This window comes from Astyanax mexicanus, chromosome 3 (assembly GCF_023375975.1).
Source record: "Astyanax mexicanus isolate ESR-SI-001 chromosome 3, AstMex3_surface, whole genome shotgun sequence".
In the NCBI taxonomy this organism is placed as follows: domain Eukaryota; kingdom Metazoa; phylum Chordata; class Actinopteri; order Characiformes; family Acestrorhamphidae; genus Astyanax; species Astyanax mexicanus.
This window is the reverse complement of record NC_064410.1, coordinates 49563462-49580870: the sequence shown is the minus strand read 5'-3', so window position 1 is coordinate 49580870 and position 17409 is coordinate 49563462. Positions and strand designations below refer to the sequence as shown.

Here is a 17409-nt window from a genome sequence, read left to right as displayed (position 1 = left end):
GGCTTTAAAAGGAAATTGAGCAGAATTTCTTCTTTTACCCTCCGCTGACTCTCTGTGACAGTGGGGGGAGCTGGTGGTGATGCTGCTAGCTTATATTCAGTCAGTAATTCATCTTAAAGTCAAATTCCATTCCTATTTCATCTCTCCCTTCTTCACATAATCACTCGCTCTTCATTTTTTTCCTCTTTACATCACATGGACAGGATTTCCATTTTCCTCCCCTCCTCCCTGATTGACACACTGCTGCAGCTCCGACAGGGCTGGAGAGATGAGGGGAGGAAGAGGAGGCAGTTTGTCAGATGTGGGGGACAGAGGAGGAGTGTGGAGGAGGAATAATGTCTTCATCACTCCGTTCTGTGGTTGAGACTGGTTCCTGTGAGATCACTGTCCTCAGCGCTCTCTCTCTTTCGCTCTTTCTTTTTCTTGCAGTCTTTTGCTTTATTTCTCTCTCTCTCTCTCTCTCTTTCTCTCTCTCTCTCTCTCTCTCTCTCTCTCTCTCTCTCTCTCGAGTGTGCAGGGCCTCGTGATGAGTCAGTTGAGCTCACTGTGATCAATCCTTTGAGACAGAAAGAGGGGCAGCTGAGAGCCTTACTTTGCTGTGGTGTGTGTTTGTGTGTGTGTGTGTGTGTGTGTGTGTGTGTGTGTGTGTGTTTGTGTGTGTTTGGCTGGTTGCAGTGCAGTTTTTGTGTTTGTGTGGATTTGATTCATTTTAAATCTGATACTGTGAGGGCTAGCAGTGATTGGGCTAGCAGTATAAGGATCTGAATTCTCTCTGCCTCTCTGTCTTTAATAATGTGAACGAGTCCGTCCACAAAACATGGATTTGATTGGTTAATAAATCATATACAGGCAAAAAGATGCAGGAAATCGGAACTGATCGTTCACAGTCATGTGACATTCCCATTAATCAGATACTTGTTTAACCTCGGACCACATATAAAAGTGACTCCAATCTGATTTGAAATATTTGTCATGTCCACACAGCCTTGGAAAAATGGGATCTGTGTCACATTAGTGCACAAAATAAAATTTTAAAATCAGACACTTCAGCCTGGTAGGGAACGTATGTTGCGTTTATACAGCAGGTGTTTCAAATTTGGTTTTCTGATCAAATCCAGTTTCTAATTTTAGGTTATTCCTACAATCTTTTTAATGTAACATTTTGACATAAGTGTGAACCGTTTGTGTTTGTCCTTCATGCTTCACGTGAATTTTCGGTTTCATCCTTGCTAGAATCACAGTAGTTATACAGTGATTGAGCTTGCTGTAAAAAGACACAGAGACTGAGACACATTTAGAATGGTCTTTTATCATTCACATTGCAAGTCAAAGGAAACAGCTGTGTGAATGTAGCCTTAAATTACATTTCCTGTCATTTTTTTCTCTTTCGTATCACATCATCTTTCTTCTGTGCAAAAGCAGTTGTTTTCTTTATGGTGCAGCAGACAATCAGTAAAAGCCACACTGCCCCTTATTGTTTCCTGTAGTGTGCTTGGGTATGAATGGGTGTATAATTTGATGTGGATGCAGTAATCAGCAGAAATAGCTTTTTTATTCTTTCATTAATAAATTTGACCAAGCCTTGAGCGTCAGTTCTGTTCTGCGCTGTGTTGTGGCATATACTTCCCATACAGGCCATTCACAATAATTACGTTATCAACATATTGCACAATATATGGGCACGACATAATTATTTTTGTTGATCTAAAAGTTGCCTATTATTTATATTAAATGAGAAGAGCTTATTAGTGTTATGCAGACATTATAATTGGAATACAAAAAATGTTTAAACATCCTAAATAGATAAAACATAAAATATAACCACTGAACTTTCATTTTTTTTTTTATATGTAAAATTATGTTACCATATTATTATGATATTATTAGTTTCATATGAATGGCAGAAAATGGTCATAAAATGATAAAAACAGTAATATAGTTCCACACTAACCAATATCTTCCAAAATAATAGTGATTCAAATCATAAGTAGTAATGCAATGTTCTATTCTCTGATTCAGCTGTGTGTGTGTGTGCCTGTGTGTGTGTGTGTTGTATATGTGCAGATGTGATGGTGTAATAGTTGGCCTGTCTCCAGTAGACAGCCTGTAATCTGTATGAAGGCTGAACAGGCCCTGCTGTCTCACGCTGGCAGGAAGTGTGTTTCCCTCTGGTTTCATTTTAACATCTGCAGGTACAATAGAGGAAGAGGTGAATTCAGTGTGTCATTATCTCTGTCATAGCCTCTGAGCAGTGTGATCTATAACCCCCTTCCCCCAGTATACTTGCACAGATTTGGACTACAACATTACACAACAGTAGTTTTCTGGTCTTATTCTTTAAACAGTATTATGCAGCTTTTTGCCTGATTACAACAGCTTAAAATCATGTTGATACTTCACTGACTGTAATAAGGACAATAGTGTCTGTTTTTGCCACTCTGAGCTGCTGCACTCTGTAACTATGAGTGCACCAAAATGATATTTAACACACCATCATATAGTACATAAAGTCACAGTCTACCGCACATTTTTACTTGTAATTAAATTAAATGAAGAATAAATATCATATTGCAAATCATAAAATAGCTATACTTCAATATATCAGTGTTTTCGTACCTAGCAGGAAAAGAGTAATCAGACAGACAGACAGACAGACAGACAAGCAGCCAGACAGATCTGTGTTCATTCAGACTGACCAGTGAACAGGGAGTAAGAAAGACTGCACTGTGTGGGTGTGTCCTGCAGTAACCCCCTCTCTCTCACACACACACACACACACACACACACACACTCCTCCCTCCTGGCTGCTCCTGAAATGGGAGAGGAGAGCAGCGCTCGCTCGGTGGGACTCTGTGGGGGACAGGCTAAATTTAGCCCAGAGCAGGAGAGGAAAATGCCAGAACAATAATAAAATTAAGTGACAAAGGAATATGAAAAGTGTGTACACCTACTATTAAATAGTACACACACACACACACACACACACACACACACACAAACAAACATGCTGCGGATGGTTCTTTGGAGCTGGGCCGTTTATAGCACAAGCAATTCTGCACATGCATACGTAAAATAGCACATGCAGGAGATACTGAAGATGCATTGAATTGACTGTGAACGTAGGCAGGGAGTTACCTGGCTGTGCGACTGAAGCACTTGAGTACACACACACACACACACACTTATCTTTATTAGCCTGAGCTTGTGTGTTTGTTTTGGACACTTTTTTGGTGTTTTAGTAGCATTCTCGTTCATACTGTGCCGGAGTGGACCGGTCAAAAAAGAGGTGTGTGTGTGTGTGTGTGTGTGTGTGTCTCAGTTATAGACCTAATGCTAATCCTGCAGTCTGTAAATGTGGCCTACTGCGACGTGGCATTTCCACTCCTCCTCCGTGTGCCTCACTGTATCCTTGAGTGGCGAGACTGTGTTTTCCTTCAGTAAATGCCAGCGGTGCTATTTGTCTGTCTGAAAGCCTCGCTGTGCTCATGAGTTAACAGGTTAACACTCTGCATGCCCCCTGTTTATTTACTGGAAATTACTTACCTGTGATGTTTATGAAGCTCTGTGAGCTGGTTGTAATATTACGGGTAATTATAACATGGTAAAAAATACATATTTGCAGCTTTTAACAGAGAGGAAGAAAGAATTAATGTGCACCACATTACACTACACTGACAGTCCGAATGTCACAGGACAGAAACGAGTATCATGTCCCATGACTTTTGCCATGTCCCATAATTTAAATAAAATGCTGCAATGAAGTGTGGGTTATGTGTTTTGGTCCTTCTGCATTGAATATGGATGTGATTTCTGCAAATTTCACAATTCTAGCTAGACACCACTGGCCACCATCCTTACCACTCACTGTGAATGCTGTTTGATATATTTCCATTATACACACATGATACAGCTGAACAAGGATCATTTTCAAACTCATGGCTTGGCACGCTGGTTAGTGTTCAGCCTCAACGTACAAGATAACACCTCACAACTTATACAGAAGTGGGATGTATCAAGCTGCCCCCTGAGCTAATACTTTTTGATCAGTCTACATGCTTTTGTCCCATGACTTTTTACACATTAAAGAAGTGCCTAACCTGAATAAATAAAGAAAATGGTTGTTCAGCTTAAAAGACTCCCACTCCCATGCTAGGCTGTTGCTACATAGTTGATATGGTATTCTCAGTGATTACTCAGGGTTCCTCAGTGTAGCGCTGTCGGACAGTATGTACAAGCACTAACCGTGGTTAGCCACTAACGCTAATGCTGCTGAACCCAGCCTTAGTGGAAATCTGGAAATTAGATTTAAACAGTAGTGATTTGCTCACCCAAATAAACAGTTTTTGTGAGAAAAATCTGAGTAGATTGTTTCTACAATCTACTCAATCTACTTGTTTCATTTTAATTATTATTATTATTATTTTTTTTTTTTTTAAGAATTAGTTTTATTTACTAGGCTTAGCTGTACTTAACTTGGTTTTCTCACCTCCACCACCTATTGGCGAGACCTGCTGAATTAGAAGGGAACATGGCGACACCCCTGTTCCTTACTAGCGTTGCATAATGTGCCTAATAATCCGGTGCGCCTTATATATGAAAATAGACCAGAAAATAGACGTTTGTTGATCTTATGCCATATAATCTGGTGTACCTTATAGTGCGAAAAATATAGTACCATGATAAATATTGTTTTTAGCCCAGAATTCCATTTAATGCAACGCTTAAAGCTTCTTGAACCTGGTTAACTCTGAAACCGAGGGAAACAAAATCTGAACACTAGTCATTTGCGAAGTAATATATTTTACTGTACACTATAGAGTGCACTCAGCAGACAGCACATAAACCCTGTTTTCTTGTTTGTGCCTCTTAAGGAGTGTGTTTAGACTTGCCCCACAATCTCAGGTAAAGAATGCAGCTTGGAGATCTTTTTTTTTTTTTTATCTGACATAAAGCTGAATTTTGCCTGGTTGTGTTTTGTCTAATTATTCACATTATTTATTTAACTCCTGGATTTGATATCTGTTCTTAGTTTGCATGAGTTCCCTTTTCGATTTGGGCAGTTTAGCAGCATTTGTAGTATCAGTACTTTACATTAAATTACATTAAGATATTTTCGGGATCAGTGTTTTGCTGTTTTGATTTTCTGAGCTTTGAGCAGCTGATTTGGACCAAAAACAATATTCAGTAGTTTTACTCTGGTAAAATATCTGCTTATGGAGGGTAATATTAGGTAAGATATCGTCACTCTCCTATAAAAAACACTTATCTCCGTTTTTGTCGATTTTTAGTTTACTACATATTTTGAACAGACAAACTGTCCCTTACCCTTAAATTTCTTGATGAACGGACCAATAGAAACTCTTCAAAATGATCTGAAATAAACTCTTTACATTGACTTCCATTGAAAGTTGACGTTTTTTTCTCTCTCCTGTAAAGTTGCTGTTTTGGAGATAAGTGTTTTTCATTGTGTATTTAGCCCTGTTTGTACTGTATTACATTTACATGGGTTCCTGTTGTAATTTCCCTTTTCACAGCTGCTCCTCTTTGATTGTATTTCTGTACAGATCAGCAGTGTTTGTGTTTTTCTCTCTTTTCCTGTGAAATAATTACAGGCCATCTGAACTTGCTGGTGGTCTGATGCTTTTTAGTTACATCCGCATTAAACAGGGTTTTTTAAAAGGCGGATTTCACCTTGCATTGGTTTGCAGCACTTTTTAAGTGTGCTTTATAAAAGTATAACGAACACAATATATCGTGACCCAGCAATCCCGTAATTTGAAAAATCTGTATTGGGATAATACGCATCTTGTTTACAAAAGAGGCACAACTTTTGTTTTTGTTGCTACTGAATATTTTAATACTGTTGTAGTAACGTATTCCTCTGGGTTTCTTTTTTTTGTTTTTGTTTTTTCCCCAGTGTTTTGTCTTTGTTATATTAAATTTTATCACAAAGATACCCTGAAATATCATAATGTAATTTTAGGGCCATATTGCCCACCCGTAGTGCTTTATTTAGCCTAAGTGCATCATATTGTTCGAACACAACTCCCTCATCCATTCGTGCTTCTGTACAGATTCAAGAGGATTATAACTAAAGAGATGTGTCAGTTTTTTTATTACAGCTTTCCCACTGATCCAAAATGGATGTTTTTGATTCCTGGCGATGTTGAACAGCTGAACAAGGATCAATTTCAAACTCATGGCTTGTAAGGAGGCTTATTCAGCCTCACTCACAAGATAACACCTCACAGCTTATACAGGAGTGGGCATTTCCAAGCCACCTCTTGAGCTAATACTTTATGGATCGATGTACGTCCTGTTGTCCCATGACTTTTGATACACTGATACATGTAGCAACTTTAGCTTAAATCTAGAGAAGTGAATATCCTGATTAAATATAGAATGGTTGTTCAGCTTAAAGCACTCCCTCCTACTTTATGCTAGGCTGTTGCTACATAGTTGATATGGAATTCCCAGTGGCTAATGTAATGTTCCTAGGTAGTTGCTGTGCTGTGGTTATTGCTAGATGTGCCTCACTGCAGCATTTTGATTGTAGTGGTATTTTATTGTATTTATTGTAAACTGTAACCATCACAGTCTTAGGCATAAACTGGGATTTGACCTCTACTTTTTCCAAGAGGTCATGAACCTGTCATAAACAAGTTTAAACAAAGCCTTTCATAAAAGCAAAGATAAGATACTTGATGATCTGAGGAAAGCTCATCCTAACATGTTTTATCATTATAAATGATAAAATTGGCCAGTCAGTACTTTCGTGTGGTGTTTTCTCTGAGTTCCACTGCTAAACAGAACATGATTTTTTGGAGTTAGGTTTCTCAGAATAAGAATCTGTCATGAAAGTGTGTTGCTGGATCTTCTAATCCTCTTCTGAATCTGATGGCCTGATGGCCTGCATTGCTTCAGCTGGCTGGAGTGACTCCTACTCTCACTGAAGTCATGACCTGACCTTATGTGGGGTCGGTCGGGTTGGAGCCTTTGTCTCCCGTGTCACCTGTTTTTTAAACTGTAGTTGTTAGCACACTGAAGTTAGTAATTAATGCATAGTAATTTTTTACAACCAGGGGCTCCGAGTGATCCTGCGGGCTAGGTGCTGCCACAATGACCAAGAGATTGCTGGTTCGAATCCTGTTTATGTAGCTTGCCATCGGCTACCGGAGCCCTGTGCTAGCATATGCTTTACCCCCCCTGGTAAATTAGGGTGAAAATGGGGAAAAAATGTAAAAAATAAACCTGAAAACCTGCTAATCCAAATGGACTCCTTATAAAGTAGGGTTGCAACAATTAGTCAATATAATCGACAATGGCGATTTAAATTTGTCGACTACAAATTTCATTGTTGACTAATCGTTAATTTGTAAAGCTATCATATTACCCAAAGTGCTGAGGACAGAAGCGAAGTGGGAGATGGATAATGGGCTCACTTACACAGTTTACACTCAACTTAGTACCCAAACACAACAGATTACATATTTACTCACTAAATATCAGTACTTTTCATGTTTAAACAACATCTGGACTTTTAAATGCTTTAAGTGCCTTTTGAATTTCATTTAAGCTGTTTCTATCATTTTAGAGATGGAGGACTTTGCATAAATAATAGTTGACTAATCGACTAATTCAAAAAATAATCTTCCGATTATTCAACTACCAAAATAATCATTAGTTGCAGCCATATTAATTAATCCACTTTACAGCAATAGGAATCCTGTTATTAAACCAAATAAGCTTTCACTGCTGTTCAGAAAACTTTAATCCATCCATACCCTCACACCCTCAGACTTGTCCTGAGTCACTTTGGTAAATGAATTCAATCTTTTTTTTTTTTTTTTTTTTTTTTTTTTTTGATGGCTTTGGTGTCCCAGTTTCAATGTGATGTCGTCCCCAAAATGGACAGAAATATGAAGGATATGTTCCTGTTCCCGTACTCTGGACAGTGGGCCCTTGACCTGTACCCTCTGCTGCTCATTACACAGTCATACCCATCAGTCTGAGTGACAGCTGGTACCCACACTCCTCTGAGGGAGAGAGAGGGGGAGAGAGGAGGGGGGGGGGGGAGAGTGTGCATACATATGTATTTTTAGTCTGTTTGATCTATTGTTGCTGTTCTGCAGTGATATGATTTGCTGTTAGAGTTGCTGGTAAAAGGCATGCAGCTGTTATGGGTGGGTGCTGGGGGATGCAGTCGGTTATCAGTAATGATTGATTGGTAGGTTACACAGATCCTTGACAGGAAGTTATTTTCTCTGGTGGGCAAGACTTGGCCAGACAAATAGGCGGACCAAGTCTTAATTTAAATATCTAAACAAATAATAAACATCAATATTTGGATAGTGTGTAAAAATTACTTCTTTTTGTTGTTCATTTTGTCATAATTTCATGATAGGACCAATAGAAATTCTCTGAAATCAGTTGAAATCATAATTTCCACTTATTTTCAGTCAGCCAATCAGAACAGAGCTTGTTTGAATACCACTCTTAAATGCACAATAACAAAAACAGAAAAAAAAGTCAATTTAATTCTGCTTAACCTGGGGCTCTGAGTGGTCCAGCAGACTGAGACGCTGCCACTATGATTAGGAGATCGCTGGTTCGAATCCTGTTCATGTAGCTTGCCATCAGCTGCTGGAGCTAGGTAAATGGCACACTCTCTCTTCCCCAATCACTCCGAAGGGTGATGTAGATCAGCAGATCAGGTTGTATCAGAACCGAGTCACTGCACTTTCCTCCGAGCTCGATGTGATGCTACTCTGCAATGCTGCATCAGCAGCAGCTCAAAAAGAGGCAGTGGCTGACTTCACATGTATCAGAGGAGGCATGTGTTGGTCTTCACCCTCCTGGTGTTTGGGCATCACTAGTGATAGGGGGATTCCTAAGAGTGGGTTGGATAATTGGCCTTGTAAATTGGGAAGAAAATGGGATAACAATTAGAAATGTTTAACTCATGAAGCTCCTAAGTGAAATACACTGAACATCCTGAGAGCGTCACAGGACAGTGTGTGAATCTGTGTTTGTTTATCTAACATTATAGGCAAGGCTATAGGAACTTTTAAAAGTGTATTTTTAGCTTCTACAGGATTGTTTTAATCATTTAACCATTTAAATGCTTTATTTAAATGTTTTACTGTCTCTATTAGTAGTTCTGGATGCGATTATCACTAAAACCAGTGCGGTAGATGATCTGCACTGTTACTGGGTTTAATGAAACTGCTCATCATTGAGTGAATCAAGAGATCCAGCTGATCTTGTAAGAAGACCCCGCTGCTCCTGTTCTGCCTTTAGCACTGCTAACTAGGGGTGGGCAATATGGCTCTAAAATAATATCACGATATTTCAGGGTAGTTTTGCGATAACGATATACTTGGCGATATAGGAAAACTAAAATAATTCATTAATTTCAGGAATATAGTATAATAGTATAACAGTATAATCATAATGTGGCAAAATAAATAATATAGCATCAAATAATATAATGCAGCAAATAATATTGCAGAATATTTAGTGCATGCATATAAACTGCAAACTAAAACAATTATACAATAAAATACACTCAAAGCTTCACAGTAAATAATAGACTACTTTTAAGACAGAACAGCCCTGTTATCACGATATGGATTTTTAATAATATGATATTTGTGTGTCACAATATATTGTATACGATATAATATTGCCCACCCCTACTGCTAACTTTCCACTGCTTTGTGTAATAACTAAACTAATAACACAGTACTGTACTTTTACTTTCAGTACTTCAGTTATACATTTTACAAAAATACTTTTAATACTTAAGTACAAAAAATGAGTACTTTAGTACTTTCACTTAAGTGTGGAGCATAAAGAACACTTGGACTTCTACTCAAGCCACTTTTTTGATAGAGCACTTTTACTTTTGCTCAAGTCACTTTTACTCTTACTACAGCATTTTCCTTGCAGCTTCAGTGTTCTGATGGTTGGGATAAGTTGAGAAAATATTATACTTAATAGTTTCCACAGTTCTCTGTAGCTGATCTGCTCTGCGGCACTGACTCAGTGCTTGGAAATGACTGGATTTAAAATCATCCTTTTTTTTAAAGATAAAATAATATTATATGCACCCTGGTGTAATATAAGAACATGAGTTAATCAGTGTGTGTGTGTGTTAGTGTGTGTGTTAGTGTGTGTGTTAGTGTGTGTGTTAGTGTGTGTGTTAGTGTGTGTGTTAGTGTGTGTGTTAGTGTGTGTGTTAGTGTGTGTGTTAGTGTGTGTGTTAGTGTGTGTGTGTTAGTGTGTGTGTGTTAGTGTGTGTGTGTTAGTGTGTGTGTGTTAGTGTGTGTGTGTTAGTGTGTGTGTGTTAGTGTGTGTGTGTTAGTGTGTGTGTGTTAGTGTGTGTGTGTTAGTGTGTGTGTTAGTGTGTGTGTTAGTGTGTGTGTGTTGTTGTGGGGCTGTCTGCAGGCAGGCAGCTGTCTCCGGTGGAGAGCGGTGGGGCTGCAGCTGGTTGGCCTTGCTGTGTTACTTCCTCAGCAACCACACTCACACTCTTCCTCCCTCTTTCTCACTCTTTCACCACTCTCTCACTCCGTCTCTTCCTTCCTTTGTGATGACCACCAAACGCTCATCACCCCCCTCCCCCCATCTTCCTCCTTATCCCATCCTCCTTCTCTCTTTCAGGTTTAGCTTCTTATTTCCTTCTGCTCTTCTTCCTGCTGTCATCCCTCGCTCTCATTAAGAGGTGAAAGCAGGAGCCCTCAGTTCCTCAGCTCCACAGCCCCGCTGCTGCTCCTGCTGCTGCTGTTTGACAGCTAGACAAGCAGCAACTGTTTTAAACAGCTCGCAAATGAGGGTGAAAGTGGCTAATTGAGCTGTAAATATGGTTAAATCTGCAGCTGTGTGTTGTTTCACTGAGTGTACAACTTAGAAAAGCAGAAGAACATACAAATACACATATATTTAAAACCAGCAAACCACAGGAATGAAAAAGACAAAACAGCCTTTAAATACTTAACAATACTTACTTTAATACGATATAGATTATATCAGAATAAATCTGCTACCTATGAAGTGAGGTTGGCTCTTTGTACATATTAGATGTCAAATTATATAAATATTAAACATCTTTTTATTAGCTTTGTAACTAACAGTGGTAGCATTATGCTAGCAAACTGTAAGGGTGTTGATAAAGGGTGTTTTATGAATTAAATGTTTGTACTGACTTTGGATTTGATAAAACACAGTGGATGAACATCAGCAGATGAAATGCCTCTCCAAACCATCACTAATCATCAGTAAATTTTATATTTTATTTGGAAATCAAGGAAGCAGAGTCTGGAGAAAGAGTGGAGAGACACACAGTTCAAGCTGCTTGAGGCCTAGTGTGAAGTTTCCACCAATCAGTGATGGTTTGGAGAGACATGTCATCTGCTGGTGTTGGTTCACTGTTTTTTATCAAGTCTAAAGTCAGTGCAGTTTTTTTCCCAGAAAATCTTAAAGCACTTCATGCTTCGCCTCTGCTGACAACTTTGTGGAGATGTGGATTTTATTTTCCAGCAGGATTTGGCACACTGCCCACACTGTCAAAAGTACCAATTGGACTTTAAATATAATATATGAAATATCAGTCTGTGTGTAATACATCTATATAATATATGAGTTTCACATTTTAAACAGAATTACTGAAATAAAGTAACTTTTTAAAGATATTCTATTTTTTTTTACATACATCCATAAAATGATATTGGAATCATATCAGATGGAATCTAAAACAGATTACTGCTTTAAAAAGAACAACCTCTTGAGCCAAAGAAATTACTAGAGACAACTCATCTTAACCCATTATTACAACTGAGAGTATATTTAAATTTTCTGAGATATTGAATTTGGGGTTTTTATGGTGTGTAAGCCATAATCAACAATAAAAGAAATAAACGCTGTGTGTAATACAGCTATATAATATGAGTTTCACGTTTTTGAACTGAATTACTGAAATACTTTTCAGTGATATTCTATTTTTTTTTATGTCCACCTGTGTCATCTATCTCAAGTTATGTGGCTTTTTCATTCCACGAAGTTTACATGCTGTAACTTTTCAGTAATAAGAAAAAGCACTTGTACAGTACAGTGAAGTAAGCTTAGTAAATCAGAGTCAGGGTTCATTGTTAGCCCTGTTGCAGCATTGCCTGGACCAGGTACCTGGTACCCAGGTTTTGCAGGCCGTCACTGTTTGCTCCTTAACACTTACTGCCTCCCACTGCCCACTGCTCCGGGCATGTGTTTTTACAAAAAAAAAAAGTAAATGAAAATAATCAGTGTGCATCTTCTGAGTGTACTCATTAGTGTGTGCATGCTTACACAAATGGGTCAAAGGCAGAGGTCATCTGTGCTCAGCACAAGTACATTGTATATGGTTATCTTTCTTGCCTAATCTTGTTCTGTCCACTATACTGCTACTGTTTCATTTGAATGTTTATGCTGAGGTTAGAGATATATATATATTTGAGGATGTTCTGTTTGTGTTGAACTCTGTAAGTCACGGGGGAGAGACAGCGTCTCGGCTGCTGTTTTTCTCCTTTGCCCTTTGCTTGACTTGCTGAAGTCTAACCTCAAGCATATTATGGTTGTAGTGTTCTTGTTTCCTTTGTTGCTTTGTTGAAATGAAAGGTTTGAAACATGTCCTTGAATTCCTTTTCGCCACAGTTCCTAAGAACAGTCCCTCAGAATCTGGCCTCTGCTTTGAAGTTCTCTTCATTCTGCTTCTGTTCAGGCTGGATTGTTTTTACTGGCATAGTTTTTTCTGAAAGTTGTGATTTGCCCGATACACTTCACAATGTGTTGACATCCACCTTTCAGACTGGAGTGGGAGTGATGTTTTTCAAAGCAGATGGACTCTGAAGTGGATTGTGTGTGTGTTTGTGTGTGTGTGTGTTTGTGTGTGTGTGTGTTTGTGTGTGTGTCTGTGTGTGTGTGTGTCTGTGTGTGTGTGTGTCTGTGTGTGTGTGTGTGTCTGTGTGTGTGTGTGTCTGTGTGTGTGTGTGTCTGTGTGTGTGTGTGTCTGTGTGTGTGTGTGTCTGTGTGTGTGTGTGTGTCTGTGTGTGTGTGTGTCTGTGTGTGTGTGTGTGTGTCTGTGTGTGTGTGTGTCTGTGTGTGTGTGTGTCTGTGTGTGTGTCTGTGTGTGTGTGGGAAACCCCCCTTTTAAGGCTGCAGTCCTGTCCGGCAGCCGTTTGCTGCAATTCAAAGTAAAACTGAACTGTAATATAAAAGATAAAAGTATTGGGATACAAGTGGTGTAAGAATATATTGATATATATGGATGTATAACAATATTTTAATTTGCAATACTGTATAGATTTTCAAGAATCAAATTTAGGTTTTCACACCTGTAGTTTGTTTCTCTTGTCCGAATCAGTTGATGGTTCGTTTGCTTGGAGCGTTTCTTCTTCTGTTTGGTTTGGTTTCACACTGGCATAAACCTAAACACACCAAAATGTGTCCTCTGATTGGTCAGAGCTGTCTGGCACGGTAGTAAATATAAATGTACACAAAAAGTAAATATAGCGAGAAGACTGTGTTTCAGCGCATATATCTGTGCTTTAACACTGAACACTGAAATACTGCGCTTTAAAACAGTGTTTAGACTTGCAGAGCTGATGTACACGTAGTAAACCGAGTCACGCGGCTGAGAGCAGTGAACACAGCACAGACCACGCGTGCATGAACACAGCATTTGTTCATAGCTGTGTTAATTAACGTTATCTGGCTAATATATCAGTTTAAACTGTGCCTTATCAGCAGTTTAGTTTAAATAAATAGACTATATTTAATAGGTGGGTTGGATCGAGACCGGATCACATTCTCACCACAAGAGAACCGCTCCAGAGTTCATTTGGGATCAGACCGAGACCACCTTCTCTAGCAGTTTTCACACCTCCTCAATCGAACTGCACTAAAGTTACAAATGTACCAGAGTTCGTTTTAACTGGACCAAACAGCGCTGGTCTGAAAACACCCTTAATGAAGATTTTAGATAGATAGTTTGGTTCCAGACAGTGGATCATTTAGTGTTGTATTTAGATAGCAGTGCTGTATGCTTTTATTAAATCCCAACAGTTCTGATTGCATTTAAATTATCACAATTAAACAGACATGTCTTTAAAGTGTAAGGCAGCATTTACTATAGCATTATAATCTAAAAACAGTGCTTAATTAAATGATTCTTGAAGGGTTTAATAGTAATTCCAGTGGTTCTATTTAGAACCATTACTCAACAGTTTGAATTGTACAAGTTTTTCAGAAATGGTTTAATAAAGTAACAAAAAGAATGTCATCATCATTATTAGCTGTACTGTATACAGGCTTTTTGGTACCACTTTAAAATAAGACTACCTTTACAAAGGGTTTATAAATGGTTTACAATTAGTTTATTAATGTTTACTAATTAGGTAATAAATGCCTTAAAAATCATTATTAACAGTTATAACACATTCGTAGAGATGGCAACAATGACCTGTTGTTTGCCAAATAGTGAACCCACAGCCATCTATATGGTTAAACTTCAGATCTTGTCAGATACTCAACTTATTTACTCAACTTGCTTCTCCATCTCCATATTCCCCATCAGTCAACATCAGTTTAACCATTTAACTCCCAAGTTTAATCATTCCACCACTAACTCTTTTAGTCATTTATAAACAACAGGTCATTGTTGCCCTTTCTACAAGTGTTATAACTGATTATTAATGATTTTTAAGACATTTACAACCTAATTACTAACCATTAATAAATTAATTGTAAACCATTTATAAACCGTTTATAAAGGTGCGCTGCATGTTTCCATGCTTAACCTGAAAAACAAAAATCACGTGCCAAGGGAAAACAAACACACACGCACATACACACCCAGACAGACAGACAGACACACACACACACACACACACCCTGCCATTACATCATTCAGCAGAGAGAGAGAGAGAGAGAGAGAGAGAGAGGAAAAGAGAGAGCACCTTGTTTGTTCTACTTACCACACACTCACTCACTCAACCCGACACACTTTCCCCTCAGGGCAAGACTGAGCTCCTGTTTTCTCCACCCACACTACTGACTACACACGCACACACACACACACCTTCCACTATTTACTTCATTTGTTCACAGTGCTCACTCCTGATTGGTTCAGACATGCAAAAATTCTGATTTTAAATATAGTCATTTTGAGTTGCCTTTACTTCTCATCTTTACTGTTTTAAAAATTCACCGTAGTGCTTAGTAGGGTTGCCACATATTCTGGTGTTTTGTATTACAACTTTCATTATTCAATGCTATATTGTTTCTGCTGAAAAAGTAATACATAAATTGTTATTTACTTATATAGATAATATTTATGATGATAAGCTTTAAACCTAACTGGCCCTACACGCAGTCTATTTTTAAAACCCTCTAATTTACATTTCCCCGTCTACTCACCAGAGTTTAGTCCCGCCCATTTACATTGTGTTTCTTAGGAGAGCTTTATCCATGAGTGTGTTTTGAGTAAGGCACAATACAGGGCATATGAACAGACCATATGTATTTCATGTATTTAAGAGTCTGTTTATGTAAATAAATATTTAGGCATATACACTATGTCCAAATGTTACACAAAGTTGTTGGCTCTACGCGTAATGCTGTGTGTGGACTAGAGGAGGATCATTGAGCTGTGAAGAGCAGTGTACTCTTTTGGGATGAGTAAAGGTCAATGAATGCAATCAAATCCTCACAGCAGTGTTCAAAAATTGAATAGACATTATTTAGTCTACTGGACAGTACACAGAGACTGTTACTCCAATAAAAACAGAATAACTTATTTTTTAACTCCCTTGATTTTGAAAGAAGCAATCAATCATAACTATTGGTTTTACAATATTGCATATTTATTAAAATATTGATTTGTTGCTTTGTGAGTTTGTATTTGATGCACATCAGTATTTTATTATTAATAAACCTCTGCGTGTGAGCGATTTGGTGAGGCCTGTGAGTATGACGAGAAGCCTGATGACAATGCAGTGTCCATCATGAGACAACAGATGACTCTCCTGGAGAGCGAGAGGGGGCGAGAGAGGGAGAGAGAGACAGAGAGAGTGTAGGAGGGCTTGGCTTGTCTTTCTGAGCATATTTCATGTGCCATTAGCCTTACATGAGTAGTATTCTTTTATTAAATGCACCACATTCTTAATCCTTTAAAAGAGAGAGAGAGAGAGAGAGAGAGCACACAGCAAGCCTCCATACACACATCTCACTCTGTTATTGATGAATCACTAATTTACTGCATACTATTACATTGTAGTAAATAATGCATTGTTACATTTGTGTTCTTGGTTGATTTGCATATATGTGTGACGTATGACACACCCATGAGAGAATGCTGTTAGCAATGGTCTGCAGAAAGTGAGTGTGTGGGTCCTCTGTGATCTATGCAATAATTAGCAGGAAAACAAATTCTAATCTAAACCATGAACCCTTAAAACTTTATTTGAACATGTTGTTTTGAAGTTTTCATGCATCTTGGCATGTTCTCCTCCACCAGTCTTACACACTGCTTTTGGATAACTTCATGCCACTCCTGGTGCAACAGTTTAAGCAGTTCAGTTTGGTTTGATGGCTTGTGATCATCCATCTTCCTCTTGATTATATTCCAGAGGTTTTCAAATTAGGTAAAATCAAAGAAACTCAACATTTTTAAGTAGTTGTTTTTTTTTTTTCCTGAGCTGTATGTTGTGTGTTGGGGATTTTTGGAGACGTTTGAGTATAAATGGAGTATAAACTGTCATTGAATCTCCCACTTTTATGTCCCCACAATGTTAGAGTAATTCTATTGCAAATTAAAAATTAGTCAAAACTGAAATTTGGAGTTGACATATGTTTTATAATCTAAATTGTTGTTTATATCGACTAACTGTTACCCGTACATCGTTCACACTTGCTCTGACAAAACGCAGTGACAGAGCAATCCCTCCAGGGGTTGTTTTAATCAAACCAAAGCTGACAAGTTTAAACATCCCCTAAATACCAGTTGGATTCATGAACTCTCCAGGATCCTCACATGAACATAAGCTCCAAGCATCGTTTTTCTCTCCGTCATCTATTAGTCTGCAAAATGACACTTGCATTATTGGTCCATATGTGAATCTTTGAGGTGAGTCACGGTGTGATCTGGACTAAAGACCCCAGCCTGCCGAGCACCAGCCCAGAGCCAGTCTGCTAACAGAGCATGACTAACCTCTCCAGCTCAGCCCTCAACCAACCAAGGCAGCAGCTTCAGATAATGAATCATAAAAACAAGTGTTTGAACAGAAGCGCCGGTTCAGCCAGGTCACAGCTGAGCTCATGGAACCCAATCTGAAGCCTGAGGTGGAATTGGCCTGCTAGCTGGATGGAAATAGAGTT

General features: G+C 38.5%; 1 protein-coding gene across 8 annotated transcripts in view; it reads left to right on the top strand.

Annotated features, from left to right (window-relative positions):
• The window catches only part of trioa (trio Rho guanine nucleotide exchange factor a), a 158831-nt gene that overhangs the window by 44994 nt on the left and 96428 nt on the right, over window positions 1-17409 (top strand). The gene's annotated exons all lie outside the window — the stretch shown is intronic.